Source organism: Protopterus annectens, chromosome 2.part1 (assembly GCF_019279795.1).
Source record: "Protopterus annectens isolate FY-2018-M chromosome 2.part1, PAN1.0, whole genome shotgun sequence".
NCBI lineage: Eukaryota > Metazoa > Chordata > Ceratodontiformes > Protopteridae > Protopterus > Protopterus annectens.
In genome coordinates, this window is record NC_056729.1 from 1245283840 (window position 1) to 1245305979 (window position 22140).

Genomic DNA, 22140 nt, shown 5'->3' on the forward strand with positions numbered 1-22140 from the left:
AAGAACAGAAAAACCATGGAAGACTGAACAATTAGAAAGTCGAATGAACAGATATTAACATAATAAGGCAGAAAGATGCTGACCATATGACCATGTTTACTTAAATTAGCATTACTACAAGTATGATCAGAATATGAATATCTATATATATATATATATATATATATATATATATATATATATATAGTAACATTTTCCCAGACCATATAAACCCAAAAAGTACTAACACATTTAATCTAGTCAGTATCAATGGTGCAACAGATATCACACTTGCCTTTAGCATTAGAAGACCAGAAGTGAATTGGTGGTGCTGCGGTAGCATTGTCGCCTCACACTAAGACATTGTCCTGTTCGATTCTCAGCTAGAGCGTCTTCTGTGTGGAGACATGCGTGAATGGGCGTACCTTCGTTAAAGGTGTCAGAGCTGGCAACCCGGTACGTAAAAATCTACTGCCAATCATTAGCGGACCGGAGTTCCACTGTGGCGACCCCTAACCGGGAAAAGCCAAAAGACACAACAACATACTAGATTGTTGACACTTCAAGTTCAGCATTGGAGATAGTACATACCCGAGTGTGTTGTCCCTCAGATGAGTCATTAAACTGAGGTCCCATCTCCTTGAGTTGGTGATAGCTCAGGTGGATGTAAAAGATCCCACAGCACCTATCAAAAAGAGTAGGGAAAGTTCTCTCATACCCTGGCTGTATTTCCCATAGTAGTAGGAAAAACACCACTTGTATCCCCTGAAAGAGACCACTAGCCTAATGCAATTAACCCAGTCAACAAAGGTTGAATAAAATAAAATAAGATAAAAAACTCTTTGGTAATACATTTGTAACTACCCAGCCTATACTGTACAACTCTCAGGCTATTTTGTACTTCTTTACTCAAACGTGCACTTCATGAATATAAAATATAAAATACTGAGTAGCTCTACCTGAGCATATTTCAAAAGAAGTAACATTTTCTGCCTTACTGCAGTGAGTCTATATCATATGAGCGAATTGCACAAATTGCGAACACTCATAATATCGAATGTACCGAACCTCAAAGTGCTTTTTCTGAGATTGCGGTACAGTGAAGAATGGGATATTTGACCTTTCCTCACTGTAGTGCAATCTCGGAGTTGGAATATATATTTAGTGGGGGTGTGGGGGGACAGCCCCCCATGATAGGAATTTTGAGGTCCGGTACATTTGATATTATGAGCATTTGCAATTTGTACAATTCGCTCATATGATATAGACCCAATGCAGCTACTACGTAAACATAGTTGTTTGGTCTGACTAGTTTAAGAGGTGTATCTTCCACCTTTCTGAGTACTTATTCCACATTACAGAAAACATAAAAATGTATTTATGAAAGATCTGTTCATATTTAAAAACTGTCATGTCTGCAACAGTAAGGCAGAATAACAAAATATCATGCCTAATTGCATTTAGATGGAAATTAAAAGTCATGATGTAAGTGAACAATTCTTCTTCTTCTTTCGGCTTTTTCCCGGTTGGGGGTCGCCACAGCAGATCACCTGTCCGCTCATGATTGGCATTGGAGTTTTACAGTGTCGAGTTGCCAGCCCAGTGCCCAACCTTGCACAGAAGGCACACACACACACGCACTCACACCTAGGGCCAATTTAGAGTGTCCAATCCACCTGCAGCATGTCTTTGGGATGTGGGAGGAAACAGGAGCACCTGGAGGAAACCCACATGACCACAGGGAGGACATGCAGACTCCCCACAGATGGCACCCCAGCTGAGGATCGAACCAGAGAACCTCTTGCTGTGAGGCGACAATGCTAACCACTGCACCACCATGGCCGCCCTGATGTAAGTGAACAATCAAAGACTAAATTCAAAGATTTCTTCAATGTATTACCATCACAAGTTTGTTCGACACTGCAAAGCAACATCACTGACTGATGCTGACAGTGGTACATTCTATGTCACCAGTGTTCCATTGGTCGGACTGGGCAGTAGCCTGTAGACACCAACATATACGTTGAGTTTTGTGAGTGCAATATCTTGATAGGGAGCATATAGCAGTGGCAGTACTCATTTACTTTGTGGGCATTACCACTGTTTGTTCCTTGTTATAGTTGGTTGATTCTCTCATCCACTTTTTCTACTGAATGTTAGTTACAATGTTCGGGTGTTGCTGTCATCACACCAGGATGGCATGGTTGCTATGGCACATGGTCTGATTCAGAGAATGATCCCATGGGTGCCTTGTTGAGGACTACTTTACTGTAGCTGCCAGTACCCTCAATGTTAAAATTAGAAAAATACTGCCCTACATACTGAAATGCTGGTGGCTATGTAAATGTGCCAACAGATGTCCACAGTGCTATTTTGCAGATTTGGCAGACCACTTGGCAGTCCCAGATAGCAATAGTAAATATAGGTTAGCACCTGCAACACGGGCAGTCATCAGATCACTGTAGTGCTGTATTGTAGCAGAAGGATGGAAATTATTACCTTAATGTCACTCCTTTATTCTCTTTCTGTGTATTTTGTGTCACTGTTTTCTGTGAATCCACAGCACACCTCCCAAACTATTTGCCAAATTCCTTTCTTCTGCCCAGTTACTTTGATTTATATATTTGTTGTTTCTTGATAAAATACAAAATGTAATTAAACCAACTAAAAAACATTTCCCATCCAAGTCTGTGTATTCTCTGCTCCTGTTCTCATCTTCAGTTTCTGTACCTTCTGTTTGCTTTGCATTTTCACCATCTATCCCACAATGTTTCATCTTTTCATTTCATCCCACACTCATACTTCTCAACTTCTTACTGCAGGAAATCTTGACAAAGCCTAAAATAACATGGACAAAGGCCCAAAAACAGGAATAGATTTTAAATATTGTTTGTATAAACTGAGAACGTTGGTAGAATAACAAAATTGGCAGACTTCCAATTTTCAGTCCCATCAGCTTTGTATGACAATGATGAAGTACAGTTTTCAAATTAACTGTGAGCATTACAGCTACTAAACTTCAAACCTGATAAATATAACCATACTAACATTAGTGTAGTCTTTTCAATTGCTCTGCACTTTGAACATGCACAGCTCTCATCATTTTTTTTTCTATGCCAACATATCACATTAAAGCCATTTTACATGCTTGCCTTTGAAACAAGCACATTCTTCCATTGTGACATTTATCCTATGTTTTTTGTGTTTGATAGTGTTTGCTGCTCAGGCTTGCATGCCTTGATCAGTTTTTCCTCCATGACTTCTATTTACAGTGCTCTGTGTCTGCATTTTGAATAATACTGTTTTGGAGACATCCCTTCTTGATATGTACTATTCCATATTTATTTTTGCTGTGACATTATGTTGTTCTATGTTATATGCCTTTTCCCATGTACCTTTCTTATTAGTTATAATGTGGTATCTTCCTTGGTGTATTGCTTGGTGGCTGTGTGACAGTTTATGGCATGCTGTTTTCACTTTGCACTGCAAAGATAAATGGTGTTTACACTGTACTAATCTCTGTTGCAGCTCCATAAAACCTATTCTCTGTTCTTTGAGGTCTTAATGCAAATGAAAAATTATGGGCCGGATTCAACAACACCTACGCTAAGTGCATGCAATCTGTATTCAAGAACATCCCTACCACGTTTTTTGTGCTTTCTAGTTACTCAGGAAAGATTATACTAACTGTACATGTAGTCTACACTTTGTGGTGACGTTTATGAATCCCCCTCAGTATTTAAAGCTGCAAGAAAATCAGTAGGAAAACTAAAAATTAGGAGGAAGAAGGTGTGCGTTATGTCTGTGTTGTCTGTTCACTCAGAACAGTGTACACTTAGTGTAGGCTTTATTGAATCCCAGGGTATGAATTAATAAAACTGCTGAACAGTCCTGTAAGTATTGTTTTCACAGGAAAATCAAATCGTAAAACATGCCTGCTGTTATTAAATGTAAGAAAATGATTGAAGTCAAGTGATTTCTGATCAATATACATGCTTACATGCTTAAAATATGGCATGCAGATCCATGTTTAAATACAGGAATGCTTCAGATTCATCAAATCACAAGCCTGTATTACATTTGTTCCCTTAATACTTTCTCACTTTTATTTTCAAATAATCATTAAAGCCATTTATATGACTTCAGCTTTAGAGGGTAAGCTCTTGCTTTAATTTTCAATTAAGATAATTATACAAGAAAAGCATCAAGTGAAATGATTCATTCAGGCCTTTACCTTTGGGCCTTTAATGTTCACAGTCCTAACTGCAAATAAGGCTCTCATTTTATTCATAAAAGTCCTTTGTTTCATTATTGGCTTGTTACACTAGGCTGGTACTTGCCCTATTGCTGTTCATGTTTTATGGGAGCTGCCTGTATTTCCATCCTGAATGACTTTGATAGGTGTACTTATACACCATTTAAAAAGGAGCTTGTCCTACCAACATACGTTACTTCACACTGACAACTGGCCACATATGTGAGTATATTCTTTAACATCCTGTCCCTGGCCTATTTAAAGTGGTTATGTACTTTATCATTTTCAGAATTCTATAACTTGAGGTAAAATGAAAAACATAAGCCAAAGAGAAGTAAGATGTCTGTTACCAAAAGAGTCTCATTTCAGTTGACCAACTCACCACACTCAGTATTCTCCTTTCCAAACGTTACATTTCTTAATATAGTCTTGAAAGATATAGCAATCAAGACATTCCTTTTAGTGCCTATGCTTATGGACTGTTACAGAGCTTTGGAATAAAGATTTGTATAACTTTGTAAAACTATAACCATTAGTTACTGTTTCCGAATCCTCATAAGAATTCTCTTTGATATATATCTTGCTTTCTTACATTCCCCTGTTGATTGCTTGCCTTCATAGGTCCATAAGTAAGTACTAGGCAAGCTATCCTTGAGGGCATTTTAAGTCTAGCTGATTACACTTTTTGTGTTTGAGTTAACCTATCCCATTTGGTTAGAGACTGGTCTTAACCATCCCATGGTTGATAATTATGTATTATCCCAATGAGAATAACTGGGATTATACCATAGATAATTTGAGGGGACACATGCATGGGATAAACCATTTAAGAGCTGCCTATATCCATTAGTAGTACAGAGGGCAGTCCTGGGGTACATTTCCTGCTTCTTATCCATAGATATAAATTGCACATGAATATGGACAAGGATGAAATTGTTTTATGTGGATGGGGAGTCTGTTCCACAGCAGTGGTATCGTCTGAGAGGTATACCTGTCTCTCCAAAACATTCTGTTGTTGTTGCAGAACAGGTTTACATTCCTAGACTGAGTATTTATGATACCATTTGACTGGCTGATGTGCAGTAAATTCAGAGGATGCCTTGTATGCCAGAGACAGGTCACATCTTAGCAGTATATAGGATACCAAGTATAGTGAAGGGGCTTTGTGTCAGTGCATGTAAGACATATTTTTTTACATCTTGTATTCTTTTAGTAAGGTATCTCTATGGGTGTTCCACTTGTTGCTTATGTTTGGACAGATTCATGTCAGTGGAAACATTATATTCAATGACTGGCTTAATGAGGGCTGAGTAAAAGTGGGCAAAGACATCCCTATGTATACACATAATCTCCTTATTTACAAACTGTGCAATATAGAAGGACTTTCTTGCAGCATTGGACAGATGTTGGTCAAACGTTAGGTCACTGTCTACATAGTTTTGTTTAATTTATTTATAATTTATTTATAATTTATTTATTTTCCGGGGCAGAGCACTGATCTTCATAGACTTTTTTCAGACTTAGCCCGGGAGCAGTGTCTGGTTAAGGAACTTGCTCATAGTCACACAATTAGGCAATGGAAGCTGTGGAAATCAATCAGCTTGTTAACAGCTCCTTATAAGTCAACTGCCAGGACAAAGGAATATTTACCAGATCCCAAACAACTACATCTCATGGGCGTATTGTTAATGCTGAAGTTCTGTGGGTATAGATGACTTACCAAAGGATACAATAATGCATTTATTGGCACCAGTTATTTATTTGGGAATGGCAAAATAATTTGGGGATTAAATGACTGCCCCTAGTTTCCTGTCATCTGCACCCTTAAGTCAGCCAGAGCCCTTTGGTATTTGCTTTTACTTCAGAAAAGTAGATGCAAACCAGAGTGGTCCTAGCACAGAACTCTGGGGGGACTGCACTGGTCACAGGTCTCTTTGTGCAAATAACTTCCCAAATTTTGATTTCCTACATTCTATCTGTGAACCACTTGGCAATCCAATGGGTGACATAGGGGTTTATCCCCAGTTTATTTAGCTTTTCTACTATGCCTGAGTGGGAATTGTGTCAAACGCTTTGACCAAGTTGAGGTATGCTGTATGCAACATTTTGCCTTCATCTATTACATTGGTGACCTTTTCAAAAAAATTCCACTGGTTGAGTAAACATGACCTGCCCTTGATGAATCCAATCTAAGACAGGTCCAGTGTTTGGAGGTTTCCTATTCCTGACTGAATAGTTCAACGATAAGTCTTTTCCATGGTTTTGCATATGAGGATGGTCAGACTTATAGGTCTGCAATTACCTGGGTCTGTGGAAGGTCCTCCATTATGCAGGGAAGTGACTGTAGCAGCTCTCCATTCACTTTGTACAAAACCTGTATTGAGGCTGAGATTGAACAGTGTTGTTAGGATTGTGGCTAAATCTTGCTTCATGTTATTTAAGATGCATTCAGTATTTTAGCTTTTGACAGCATGAGACAAACCAGTTTCAGGTGTATCTTGAGGGACAGAAGGGATCCAGGGGTAAAGCTAGAGCTAAATTTCTTGGCCAGTAGATTTGCTAAATCTTCAGCCTCAGTTTGTGTAACATCGTTCAGAGTCAGCACATTACACTGCTGCATTGTACTTTTGAGATTACGAACATAACTTTATTTTGGTCAAAATTTGTTTCCTTTTACTATAAATCCTGTTGATATTTTGGTTCCACCATGTGGGTCTCTTTCCGGGGTTTGTCCTGCACTTGTTCTTACAGGGTACAGCTGCATTTATGCAGTTGTTTACATGCAGGTATAGTGTGGTGTATGTTACTGTTTCCCTCTCATGTCTCTGCAGAGCTCTCTATACTTTTTATACAAATCTTGCCATCAACAATTATTTTTGGAAAGATCTTTTTTCAAAGATGACTACTATTACAGTAATATAAGTGACAGAATATGAAATGCTGAAATCTTATGCTTTCAAAACCTTTCAGTTTTTAGACTACACTCAGTCTGAAAAGTAGGAATAGCCCACCATAGACATTGCCATTACTTTTACTCACTAACTAAAGTATTTCATTGGAATGCACAAGAATTTTGTATTTCTGCACTTTATGGTAGCCATTGCCTAGCAAACATTTAGTAGTCAGTTGGAAAACAGCATTGCTAGCAAGCCAGACCAGAAAGTAAAAAAAAAAATGAATTAAAATAAATGTAACTTAAGCACACAACTAAAATATATCTCTAAAACACTCTAACACTACCTTTACTACACCTACTATAGCATGACAAAAATTACCAAAAAGGATTTAAAAAGAGCTAAAAACTACACCTGAAACCACCAATTAGACAACCCACCCCTTAAAACCATAGATAACTTTTGTAAAACTCTATGTAGTACCAACGTCCAATAAAAATAAGTATGAGCAGCAATCTGTGCTAAAAATAAACAGAGGAAAAGGATAAATGGAACATGTCAGGTTTTCTGTGCTAAATTAAATTCTTTCTACTTTTGAATTATTTAATTTATTTCCTGACCTGAGGCTTCAGCACTCCTTGCAAAGCTTGTTTCTTAAACATACAGTGTGTGATATTTTATTTATCATATCTCAACCCTCCTCATATTCCACTGCATACTCAGATCTAGTATTATAGGACTTTTAGCATTTTGTTTATCAATAGATGTGAAAGATGTACCCATTTTTGTTACAGAGCATTAAATTGCATGCCTTCTTTTCCTGAATTGATTAAGAAGGAAATATATTTTAAGATAGCAGTACTGCACATGCTGAGGGTATGTGCCTATGCATACACATACTCAGCTGGGGCACACCTTACTCTGCATTCAAGCAGCAGTGATGCATAATGAAAACACTCTATAGAGTGTGGCCTTTATTTACTATTGTTTTGCAAGTATACAGTAGATGTCAGATACAGCTGCCCTCTTTTATAATGGCATTTGAAATAAAGAAAATAATTCTCTGTTGCCATTTACTCCAGTTATATAAGGAGAATAATGACTTTGGAAATTCATAGTCCCATAGTCTTAACTTTCCCATTTGTAATGATGACTGCTCTGCATGCCAGTGCACCATAACTGGAATCAACAAATCAGCAGAAATATAGCTGCATTTTTAATATTTATTATATACTTCCTACTTCCTACCATGATCAGCAGCTCCAAGGAGCTGAACTGTCATTGTTTAATAAAAATGCTGTTGGTTAGCATGCTTTGTACACTGATACCTACCCAGCTCGGCACTTTTGTAGACCAAAGAAAACTGTCCTTGAAACTACAAAGATACTGACTCAGTCCTACATGAATCTATTAAACAGTACTTCATGGGGGCATGTGACTGCTTATTCTGACACCCTAACAGCTGCATGTGAAAGGAATGACGCAAGTGACCCTAAGCCAGCACATCTGTAACTTTGGTGTGAATGGTCAGGTAAACTGAAAAACTTAGAAAGGTCTTTAAGTATTGTCCCAGCATAGCGATGCTTTCCAAGAGTAGTCAGGATTTAAAGGACTACATGCTAAGACCCATGATAATGCTATGGGAAGACATGTCGATATGAATGAGGGAATAAACGAGAAGTGTTGTCCAGAAAATGACTACTGAGTTAAAATCATATGCTAATTGTTTTTTAGAAAGCAGAGAAAGAAAACATAGTGTGTGACAGCTTCTGGGGTCATAGGTAGAGCAGTTGATCAGGAAAGGCATATATTGACATGGGATCATAAGATCAAAGGAACTACAAAGCAAGTAACTCTGAAAACCATGTACACTTTGCCAAATTCCACTTTCAGGATGTACCTTCACTTTCAGGAGGGAAAGAATCTCAGTCTGGGGATGACTGCGTAGGTACCAATACCGTCATCAAGGTTAGTCTTGAAGGAGATGGGGATGTCATTCTGCTTAACATGCAGAGACTGTTTGTTCCAGATGTGGGGATTTATCCCTGTATTGTGCTTTATTTATACATTAAAATAAAACAAAATCCACTGCTTAGCAAGCAAACGCTGTAGTTCCGTGAGGTAGATATAATGTAAGTCACAAAGGAGGCGGAGTAAATGGGTGAATAGACAATGAGACTGCTTGCAGTCATCTGTAAATTTGGCTAACCATAGGTATCGATGTCAGGAAAATATGTACTCTTTAGAAAGGGTCCAAGTACTGAGGCCTATACCGGCCACATTAATTGTATGTATTTGATCCTTCAGCTAGTTTGTAATACATCGTACCACATAAGGGCCTGAATTTAGTTCTTTTAGCTTCTTTACACTGCCAGCATAAGGTTCAGTCTAAGGCCTTGGCTAGATCCAGATATGTTGTGTGATGAGAGTAGCCATTGTCCATAGCCTCTGTAAGCATCTCAAGGAAGTTTACCAATTTAAGTATACATAATATGCCCTTGACGAATCCAAACTTTGTATGAGATTTTAATATCGTAGTTTAAGATGTCAGATGTGATACATTCTATGGACTTGCAAATTAAGCTTGTAGGATGATGGGCCTGTTTTTTCCAGGGTCTCTGGTAGGACATTCTTTGAGCAGGGGCATGACTACAACTGATTTTCAAGCCTTGGGGACATACCCAATGGCTAAGCTTAACCTAAACAAGTGTGAGAGGGGTTCAACAAGGGCATATCTGGCACTGTTAATTAGGCATCCAGTAAATTGTCTGAGCCCATGAAAGTCATGAATTTAGTTTTAGAAAGTACAGCCTGGACATGGTCTTGTCCTCCACATCACTGTTTTTTTTTGTTTTTTTTGGCAAGTCTCCCTCCTTCTTCTTGGCTCAACCCGCTTCGTTCACCCTACTGGCTCATTCCACTCCCCTACCCTGCCCCCAATTCCCACACACCCCACTACCTCTACACTTATAGCCATACTACCACTCCCACTTTTACATAGTCCAGTCACCCGCTCCCACCCTTATCCACATCATAAGCATCCACTCCTTCCCTCTCTACTACCTCCCACCCCCCTTATCATTTATCTGTACTTGGATAAGTCCATTCAACAATCCACCCAACTTCATATTCTTCCTCAGCTGAAACACTAAATAACCATTATGCTCAATAAGCCTGCCTCCTTCGTAACCCTTGCACTTATCCTTGTTACCCTATCCTGCCTTAACTTTCTCACAAGTCTACCTAATAAACATCACACTCCCTCTTTTCATACTACCTGTCCTTACACTAAATGACACAAACATCCTGCAACCTTCATATCTCTCTACCTATACTCCTTCAATAACTGTCTCCTTTTTCCTTATAAACTTATTCCTGCCTATAGATATTCTACTCCAATGCCAATTAACATTATTCCTACAGACTACCTGACCCACAAACCAGAACTAATCACTCAATATACCTTTATTCCCACATCCGACAACTCATTACCATCCTTCCCTCCAGTGACATTCATCCTAACCCTGGTCCCTCTTCACCTCCCAAGTCTTCTTCTACCCTACCTACTCCCTCCTCAACCAAAAAAAAATCTTTTCTTTTCACTAAATTGAATGCTCAAAGCTTATGCAACAAAATCCCTAGCTTCCATGTCTGGCTCCATCATAATCAGCCTGATATTCTGTCCATTTCAGAAACTTGCCTGAAACTCCATATGAAAGACTTCAAAATAATCTCCCCAACTACTATATCATTAGAAAACACAGAACCCATAAGAAAGGGGGTGGAATCACTCCCCTCTATTCCTCCTCCTCCCTTTCAATTACTCCTTACACAAAACCTATCCCCCAAGTTTCCAATGCAAAACTAACGCTGGCCCTACTTCAATTGAATAGACACAGATATATCTGCCTAGATGCTCTCTATATTCCCCCTGGAAACAATGTCCCTATTCTTGAGGATATCCTCACCTGATTCTCCTCTAATATTACCAATGAGACCATAATCCTTGGTGATGTTAATATAAATTGGACCACCATTCAGCCTCCTACAAACTCCATAAACATAAACCTATATAACCTCTCACAGCTAATCAACTCTACTACAAGGCCCTCCAGGGATTACACCTGTGGTAGCACCCTTGACTGGATTCTGGTCTCCCACCCCCATTATATTTCAGATAGTGGCACCCTTCCTGACTCTCTCTGCGATCACCTTCCCTGTTTTGCTCATCACCTCCCCTCCCCTTTACAACTATCCCACACTTATATTTCTACATGCTCCCTAAAAAGCTTCAACCCTGATAGCTTCTCCAACTCTTTGAAATACACAAACTGGACCCCCTTAAAAACCTTCTTCCTGGATAATGCTGTTTCCTACTTCAATACAACATTCTTAAACCTACTGAATACTTTTGCTCCCCCCATAACAATAAGAATTAAAAGCAACACTGTTCCCTGGTTTACCATCATGCATCTCCGAAACAAAACCTGGAAACACTACCAGAAAGATAAAACTCCCAACTACCTGAACGAATACGAACTACTTTGTAACAAAGTTAAAAAACTTATCGTGTCCGATCACAAATCTTATTTCTCCTTACTTCAAAGCAATCATAAAACAAACCCTTGAAAATTCTGGAATGGTATCACCTCCCTCCTTAATCCTGGTAAAAAATCAAATCCTTGCCCTGACCCAAATGCCACTGACCTGGCCTTAGCCACCCATTTCAACTCCTTCTTCATTGATTTCATAGCCAAATTAGCATCATCCTTCTCCAATAACACTACATCCTCTTCTCCACCTTCTCCTATTTCTTCTTCCCCAAACACTACCTCCTTCCACCCCTTACCCTTCTCTATCAAACCCATCCCTACATATATCATTAAAAAAACTCCATTAGAAACTGAAACCATGCTCTATCGCCCCCGACAACATCACTTCCTACTTCCTAAAACTAGCCGCTGACGCTATTGCTTTCCCCATCTCCATTCTAATAAATTGGTCAGTTCAAGATGACTATGTGCCCCAACTCTGGAAGAAGGCCTTTATCATCCCCCTTCACAAAGGGGACAACAACAATAATATTTCCAAATTTCAACCTATCGCCATCCTATCTCAAAGGTTCTCAAAAAATGTATTCACCTACAACTTTTACCCTACCTCATGGATAACCAGCTGCTTACTCCCACACAACACAGATTCAGACCAGGCCATAGTACTACCACTGCTCTCCTCTCCTTCCTCGAATCCATCAGTAAAGCTCATGATTCTGGCTGCCTCATGTTTACCTTCCTTCTGGACCTATCAAAGGCCTTCGATACTATCTCTCACAACCTCCTTCTGTCAAAACTCTCTAAACTTAATCTATCCATCTCTTAAATCAACTGGTTCATGAGTTGCCTTTCCAACAGGCAGCAAGCAGTCAAATGGAATAAAAGCCACCTCCCCCTTCCTTAATACTCCTACAGGTGAACCACAAGATTCCATATTAGGTCCACTACTGTTTAATATCTTCATAAATGACTTCCACCAGACCATTCCTAATGCTAAACTTATTCATTGCGCAGATGACTCTACAATTATCTGCTCGGCCACCTCTATCTCTACACTTGTTAAAATAACCCAAGACACCTTCTCTTCCACTGAACAATAGATGCTAGATAACCACTCAACGTATCAAAAACGAAACTCATTATATTTACCCCTTCTAAAAACTCTACCATAGACAAAAACTCATTCTCCATTACTAGTCAGAACAATATATCTCTCAAGGTAGTATCCCAGGCCAAACTTCTAGGTGTCCTCATTGACGAGCAGTTTAAGTTCAATACTCTCCTACAAATGAATATAAAAAAAAAAAAAAACACCAGAAGCTTGGTATGCTTTACCACCACATCCGTTTCCTCACCCTCTCTACTAAGTTTGTTCTCCCTATCACATATCTCATACACTCTCTCTTATACATTGCCCCACTTTTTACCAACCTACATTCTTCTCTCAAGACAAAACTCTCTTCCTGTTAGAACAAAATTTCCAAATTTGCTACAGGCTATAAATCCTTCACCCACCACTGCAACACCCTTCACAAACTAAATTGGCTAGAGCTGCCCAATTATCTTACCTACATTTAACTCACCCATGCCCACAAACCTATCTTTAGTCCTTCTCTCTGTCCCTCCCTTGCCTCCTCTTTCAAAATGCATCTACATGATTGAATTGTAAGATACAATAACCAGAACCTGATTGAACTGCATAAGCCTGTCCATCCACCAGGCAAACTTCTACTATCCTATTCTCTAGCACTCCTTTGGAACTCCCTGCTACCTCTAATCCATACCACCCATAACCACTCTACCTTTAAGATCTTGCTTCACTCCCATATCACCTCCCTCTGGCAATGTTCCTGCTCTCACCCCACATAATTCTCCCTCAGTCTTAGACCCAGTTTTCTCACCCTCCTCTTCTTACACTTCACCCTATGCTACAATCCTCTTAGTCCACCCTCTCTCCTCCACCTTACTTTTCACTTCTTGCCCTACTTCCTCTTACTATTCCCTCCTTACTTACTTCTATACTAAACCCCTCCTGTCCCACATACCCTACCTTAACTCTCTTTGGATACCTATGTGAAGCCTCTTTGCCTCTTCTGTTATATTTCCATTCCATGAACAAACAAAATTGTAAATACTCACTAAGGTTCTTCTGAGCTTTTCTTTTTTTAATTTTTTAAACTTTGTCTCTTCACCTGCATTCTGTATTACTAAATTGTTAAAGATTTTATTATATTGACTGGATTATATTGTAGAATATCTTTAAGGAGCTTTTCTCCCCAGGACTCCATTGAAAATAGGTTCCACTCAGCCCAATGGACTATCCTGGTAAACAAACTGCAAATAAATAAATAAAATGTTCAATGATTTTATAGGGTTAGTGTGAGTTAAATTACATCTAAATCTGTCTGCAAGTACGTAAACTTTGTTGTTAGGGTCAGAATGAGTATTATCATTTTGGAAAAGCTCACCACATTTCAATGTGTTATTTCTCAGTTTTTTTCCCAAAGTCATAAAAGCAGGATTTGCAGTTTGCTAGTCTTTGGCTTCTGATATTAGTTTATGTCTTTAATAAGAGTGGGTTTATTATGGGACTTTATTTTTTTTTTTTGTTATAGAGCTTATTTATTATAGTGGTGAGCCAACACGGTTATTTATTTTCAAATTTCCCATTATATTTGTTTCTAATGGGAATTGCTAGGTCTGTCCACTTTTTATGTCAGTAAAGTTCAGATGAAAAAGAAGTATGTGAAGCTTCATGAAGAGTGGTAACACTAAGTAAACTTAGTTCATCACAGAATTTAAATACATTTGTATGTTTAAATTCCTTGAGTTCAGAATTGTTTATGGCGGGTTAGTAGCTTCAAAGGAGATGGTTACTAATTTGTGGTCTGTCTTGACCAGAGATGGAAATGCTAAAGGCTTTTTACCCTTGGAGGTAATGTTTTTGACAACCAAGTCCAGAATATTTCAGTCTCTAGTGGGCTGGTTAACAATTAGTTTTGTGGAGTTTTCATTTACTAGGTTTAGGAATCTTTCTGTGTACCAAACTTTGAGGTGTAGATACAGACGTTAATTGAAGAATAATTAAAATCACTAAGTATAAAGGAATTTTTGATATCTGTAGTTCGCTAAGTACATTTAGGTATCTATCATGATCTGATGGAGATATGGGCAGTGTCCTATGGCTGTCTATAAATTGATAGTTATTCTTATTAAGGCAATGTTGGAGTGCAGTAAGCTCAAGGTTAAGGTCACGGAAGAATTGCCTAGAGATGATGTTATCTCTGAAATATATGGAGATGCCTTTGCAGAGTCCCTCAGCTCTGAAGACATGGTAAGTGTTAAAACTGGGCATCCTTGCACTGAAACCAAGTCTCATTTACAACACAGACATAGATACATTTTAGATAATGGAGAGCTTCAAGATCAGGCAGTTTGTTGTTAAGACTTCAGTCATTGAGAACAGCAACCTTGATGTGGACAGAATTTGGATTTACAGAGTCACCAATTAGTATGTTGCAATATCCAATTTTCAGACTTGGCCTAAAAAAGGCACTATGGGGCAGCAAGGTCTTTGGCCAGTAATCAGAAGCCATGGAGCAAGTGATGTAGGCCATCTCTAGGGACATAGGACTATCTTCCACCTCTTACCATGCTAACACATACTGACCACTAAAAACTGCCAAATATTGAAGGTAATGATGTTGTGTTTGTATCTAGGCATCATTTTTGGTATATGTCGAATTCTACTCAGGGTTAGAGTTTTGCCTGTATCCAAAACATGCACAGTGAGATCCAATAACCAAGCAAAGAGTAAAAAGGTTACACAGATAAATCATTCAGTAAAACTGCAAGAAAGACTCAGCCAAGCTAATCTTCACTGTGTAATCCCTTAAATCTAACGTAGCAGAGACCCAAGGACAAACAACATTCTGAATACATGGCTTCTGAATGCCCATGACATTTTACTGTTAGCGTCTTTCAGGCCAATGAAGCCAAACCCCCACTAGCTGTAGACATGCCCATATTTTAGACTTTTTGTAACCTCATTAGTACAGCACAAATGGATTATTTGGGGGGATCTGAAGTGCCTTTCTGTATGTCCATCAAGGTTAAGCACCTCAGGTCATTCACTGCCAAATGGATAACCACTAAGTCATATTCATATAGCCCTTGCAACATTGCAAATTCTGGTGACAAGTAACTGTAATCCTGTCCTTGTCCAACCATGTGAGCATGCTGTCTATGTGCCTCACAGTGCAATTCTACTTGTGCACTCTGAGATTGTGGTTTAGAGGGCTTAAGGCCCACTGGCTGGTGATCCTTTGCTATGTATATGTGGGATGATGTTCTGTGGTGCTTTCAAATCTTTGCTTTAAGTGAGAGAATCTCCTCCATGTTGATACAATACTTGCACCTCTCAGACTGTATTGTGAGTATCAAGTGTCAATTCAATTTCTGTGAACATTAGGCAGTTCTTACACTGCCTGAGAACACCCAAGGCTACTAAACTGGCTACAGATTAGATCAAAGTTGATTTAACATCCATGTCAGCTAGGTGATCTTTTTTTTTCCTGCAAGGTGTCAGTGATACAGTCAGTCAGCTGCTGACTGTTAGAAAGAAGGTTAAAAACAATAGCTAAAGGTGATTACAAACAATATTTAATGAAAGGTTACACTCAAACACTTGATATTTTAACAACTTAAAAGTATCAGTAACATGCATCTCTTCTGCAAAGGGGTCAAATACATGTTTTTACAGCTTAATGAAGTGATACACATGGAATTAAGACAAGAGTTACAATAACAGTCACTAGGAAAGTTTATAATAATAGGCGACTTGCTGTTTGCTGTACCCTGAGGCTCACAGCTCAACAGATAACAGCAAGGTTGAGCACTGAATAAGAAGATCAATAGCTGTAAAAGTATTTTGTTTTTATTTTACTTTACATTTGATTACCAGGGTCATCTACTGATCACAAGTGACCATTTGCAGGTAATGCCTGGGTGAAATAATTCACAAAGAAAAAACAAAAAAAGAGAAGATAGAGGCAGTGAGCTGTACATATAAAAAACAAAACAGGAAGTAAGAATATATAATAAAAAGTGTACAGTAGTAATTATTAGATATAGCAACAATTATGAGAAAAATGCAAATTTTACAATTCACATGATTATGTTTCAGGTTTACATCACAGTGGAAATGCTGTGGAGTAATGAGAGTCAGGGCAGAGGATAATGGGGGAGTTAGAAAGTCAATAGCTGGAGAAAGTAATGCTAGAGATTGAGACGTGGCCTGTTATGTGGAAAATGCAGTTTTATTTGGTGTGGGGGAATTTTTTTTTAAAGTTGAGCTCTGAAGGTGGAGAAAGGGTATTGTAGTTATTTTAAGGTGTATGGGAAGGCGAGCCCATGTGTTAGGATCAAGGACGAAGAAAGAGTGGCCAAAGCAGTGTAACCTGGTTTGCGGGGGTTGGAGTGTGTGGGGGTGGGGGGGGGTGGCTTAGGATAAGTATCCAAGGGTGTAGTGTGTGTGTTTAGTATAAAGTTTGGCAGCTAGCATTAAGAATGAGTTAGGCTGGAGACTTTTAAAGATGAGAGAGCCTAGTAGCAGGTCTACTCTGTGCTGCACTGGAAGCCATCTGGCTTTTTTCAGGGTGAGACAGTGGTACTCATTAGATCTCATTAGGCAGATAATATGGAGATGATACTTATGTCAAGTGAGTTGATTTTAGTGGCTTGCACCAGGGGAGTGCATTGTTCCCCTCCACTGCATAATGCACAGGTCAGTACAGCCTAGCAAAACAGAGCATATGGGCAAGCAAGGCACTGCCATTTAAACAGACAAGACAAAATATAAAAGCAGACAATCGGTTCAGACTGGTTTGTTTCCTAGGTCCAAAACACCAGGCAGTTACTTTCTCTCCCAAAAGCAACAAAAAAAGAACTAAAAAACAAACAAGCGAAGTAGGCAAGTCGAAATACTCCAAACCAAAGCAAGCAGTCGTTAACGTATTTTTAATAAGGACGTTTTCGCTCCTAGCCAAAACCAAGAGCTTCTTCAGACAATAATAAAAGAGCGCCAAATCGCTTTTATACAACCCATTCATGATGTCATATCCTACACAATTACAAAAATACAACAGTATTAAACATTTTAAAAAAGGAGAATTTTAACAAAAGAGTTTTAAAAGAAGAAATAGTTCACATTGCCTTCCCTCTTAAACAAACATCATTTCCTCAAAAAATATACCTTATAAAACTGGGTATTAATAAAAGCGTACATTTAATATTAAATGTTAACCCCACATAGTGCACATACTAAAAGGGCACCCATTATTAATTTCAGATGCTTCAACTGCATAAAGAAATTAAAACAAAATATTTCCTTATACAAAATTTAAAGACTGTGTTTGTATAAAGGAATTATGCCAAAACAGGCTGTTAAACTGATTATACACGTAAGGAACAAAAGTATGATGTCCCAAACAGGCCTTTACCCAAAAAGGTCCCTCTCAGAAACATTTTATATGTGTGTGTAATTTCCTACCAGTTTGAATAGTCATTAAACCGAGAAATTAGTGTCAATTTCTAAGATAACTTTTATATTTTAAAATAATGGAAATATTACACAGGTCGTTTAAGCCAGGTGGAGAAAAAGCATTTAGTAATAACTGCCATTCCAATTCCTTTAGTTCAAGGAGGAGTGGTTGGGGACCCCCCCTAACTCCGACCTTCACTCCATCAATTCCCATAAAGGAAAAACTATGCCCTGTATTATCCAACACATGTTTCGAAAGGGCGTTGTCCGTTTTTTTTGTTTTTTATGGCATAATTGTGTTGGTAAACCCGGTCACGCAATCTGCGGTCCGTTTTACCGACATAAAATGCCGGACAACAATTACAAAGCGCGATGTAAATGATTGATTTAGAATCACAAAAAAACTTCTGTCTGATGTGATATTTTTCACCTCTAATCATGAAAGGGAACTCTTGTTTACCAACACAATTATGCCATAAAAAACAAAAAAACGGACAACGCCCTTTCGAAACATGTGTTGGATAATACAGGGCATAGTTTTTCCTTTATGGGAATTGATGGAGTGAAGGTCGGAGTTAGTCCTCCTTGAACTAAAGGAATTGGAATGGCAGTTATTACTAAATGCTTTTATCTTAGAAATTGACACTGTTTAATGACTATTCAAACTGGTGAAATTACACACACATATAAAATGTTTCTGAGAGGGGGGTAAAGGCCTGTTTGGGACATCATACTTTTTGTCTTACGTGTATAATCAGTTTAACAGCCTGTTTATACAAACACAGTCTTTAAATTTTGTATAAGGAAATATTTTGTTTTAATTTCTTTATGCAGTTGAAGCATCTGAAATTAATAATGGGTGCCCTTGCACTATGTGGGGTTAACATTTAATATTAAATGGGTATATTTTTGAGGAAATGATGTTTGTTTAAGAGGAAGGCAATGTGAACTATTTCTTTTAAAACTCTTTGTTAAAATTCTCCTTTTAAAATGTTTAATACTGTATATGACATCATGAATGGGTTGTATATTGTTTGTTTTTCTCTCCCAAAAGCAGCAACACTTACTACAGAACTAAACTTTCTTCTCAACACAATCAAGTAAAAAAAATCAGCTTGGTTCAAAATTTAAATATAAATAAAAATAAAATTATACTTCCCTGGATTTAGGAAGGATAACTAGCAATGTCTCATCCAATAAAACTCAACCAGAGCATGGGACCTGTTTTGCAGCTCCGTGTAGCTCAGAAAAATAGCTTACTAGGACAAGCAAGGCACTTGCATTTAAACAGACATCACAAAAACTAAAAATAACTAAACACTTTGAGTTTTCTTGGCACCTGAGTCGGCCAATCCCCCAGTCAGTTTGTCTCACAAAGCAACAACATCATGCCTGGTAGTTAACACAGAGGATTAAGGCTATGAACTGTGAATAAGCTGCTTCTTGTGGTACATGGTTTGATTCCCATAGCATTAACTTGCCTGCTGTGACTTTGAGCCATTCACTTAATCAGGCAATGCTTTGACAACTGGGAAATTGAGCTATGCTCCTCTGTGATCTGCTACACCACATACTTAGTAAATACTTATGAACTTATGAATACACAGCACAGCAAGACCTTACCCAATCATGTAAAAAACTAATTATCTTCATTCATAATTTACCTATAAATAAAATTCTATTTTCAAGATGTACAAGGGATCAGTAGCAAGTTCAAATCTGGGACAACTCAACCAAAGTAGGAAACCTCTTGCACAACTCATTTGAGCCCAGCAAAATAGACTATTGAGGCAAGCAAGGCACTGTTGACCAGAAAATGCTAGAAATATTCACTCACTTTGAATTTTCTTGTTTCCTGTGTCAGCCAATCTCCTAAATCATCTGTCAGGTGCTTTTTGTCAGAAAGCTACAACACTTAGTGTTGAACTAAACGTTCCTCTCAGCACAGTCAGAGGGATCTGTTTACAAAGGTACATGATGGGATTGTAAGGTTAGGAGTTTCATATTTTGGTAACTTCAATAGACTACGGTTGTATCTCTGAATACTGGAAAACTGGAAGAAACAAAGCATTCCCATATTTCCTGAAAAGATACAATTTTCAACCTGGAAAGTGGTTGGCTTGTTGTCATAGGGGGACAAGGCCAGACTATGCTTGTAGACACTAAAGACTGATTAGGGACCTGTGACTACAGAGGGACTGCTGTAGCTAATAGGCTCAAGTGGCTGATGGCTAAGTTGTCTACCTTGGGGTGGGAGGGTTTCACCCCATTATGGTATCTCTGGTAGTCTGAGGGGTAGTACTTTACTGTAAAGCAGTGCTCCTTCAGGGTGAACAGCAGATGCTGATGTAGTCCAAACAGAGGGGTATCAATGCAAACCTAGAAGAGTGTCATTGCATGCAGGTAGCCAGAGGAATGGAAACATATATGCATTAAGTGGTAACCATTTGAAATGTTGAGACCAACTTCAGCAAGTCCTGTAATCATGAGACTGAATGGCCAAAAAAACAGACTTACATATGTTAAGTTCAAGATGACTATTTCTCAGAATATTCCCTTTTCTCCAGTAATTCATATTACCTCTCAAGCTTGCTGTTAGGGTGATTTTTTGTACAATACAACCACTTGAACCAGCAACTCTCTGGTTAAACCTTGTGCCTCACCTGTTGCATTATAAAATAAACATGGATTCAAGCATTGATACAGAAAACATTCTCATACATGCATAGTTGTTTTTACTTACAAACACATGCATGCATACGTGTCTCTTTACAAATAAATGCACTGATGTCACGAAGTATATCATAGTGCGTTGAGACTCTGAGCACCTCATGAGAACCATTTGCATGCTAAGTGACTCTGATTAAGTCATATGACCAGACCAGCCTGACCCCAAAAAGTGGCCCTTGTGTATAGTGGATTTACCTAATTATCAGAATAATATAATCACATTCATTATAGCCTTTGAGATGTTTCAAGGAGCAATTGGTAATTAACAAAATTCTTAACTTAGCTTTAACACAGAACCTATTTTTGTGGTTTAATAGCTCTCTAATCATTACATTGCATTGTTTGCCATATCCACCATACCTACATACATACCTGTCTCTCCAGCAGGTCCTATTTATATCACTGGCAAGGTTTAAGTCTTTATAATGGGGAATTCTGGTACAGTTTGTTTTGCTGATATGCAGGAGGTCCAACAGAGTGGGGGTCTGACAATGCCCTGTATGCCAGGCCTAGATATCCTCTCAAAAACCTGTACAAGACAGAATACAGGGATAGGGCATTAAGGTGGTCTGCATAGGATATTTTACTTAAGATCTGTATTCTTTTAGTGAGGAACCTCTGTGGACATTCCATTTGTTGGATATGCCTGGTTAGGTACATACCAAAGAGGGCATTGTACTCAATGATAGCTCTGATGAATAGATGACACAGTTTAATAATTAATTACTGTGCTTTCATATAATTAATAATGAAACCATATATTGCTAAACTGAGAACTCTACATATTTCACACTGAGCACAATGTAATATGTCCAGATGTGACCTTATTCAGCTGGGAAACTGGCCACTTGCTGACAAGGTCTCCAGCTGGTAAAATAAATTGCTTAATTCTTGTTTATTTTCTGTTAGTTTAATATATCATTGAGGCTTGTCTTTGCAGTCAAGTGCATCTGTAACCATTAAACAGTTTCATGTGGGTTTTGTACTTAACCTACAATTTGTATGCAATAAATTGTATAGCTTTTTAAACTGCATAGCTTTTTAACTGTGTATTTTTTACAGTCTTAAGTGTTTTGAACCCTCCTGAGAACATTTTAACAGGAACCACTTATTGTATTTGAAATATTTTCTTATAGTATGTGTTGCTATGGAGTTTAAATTCAGTGTGATGAAAGACACGCAGACGCA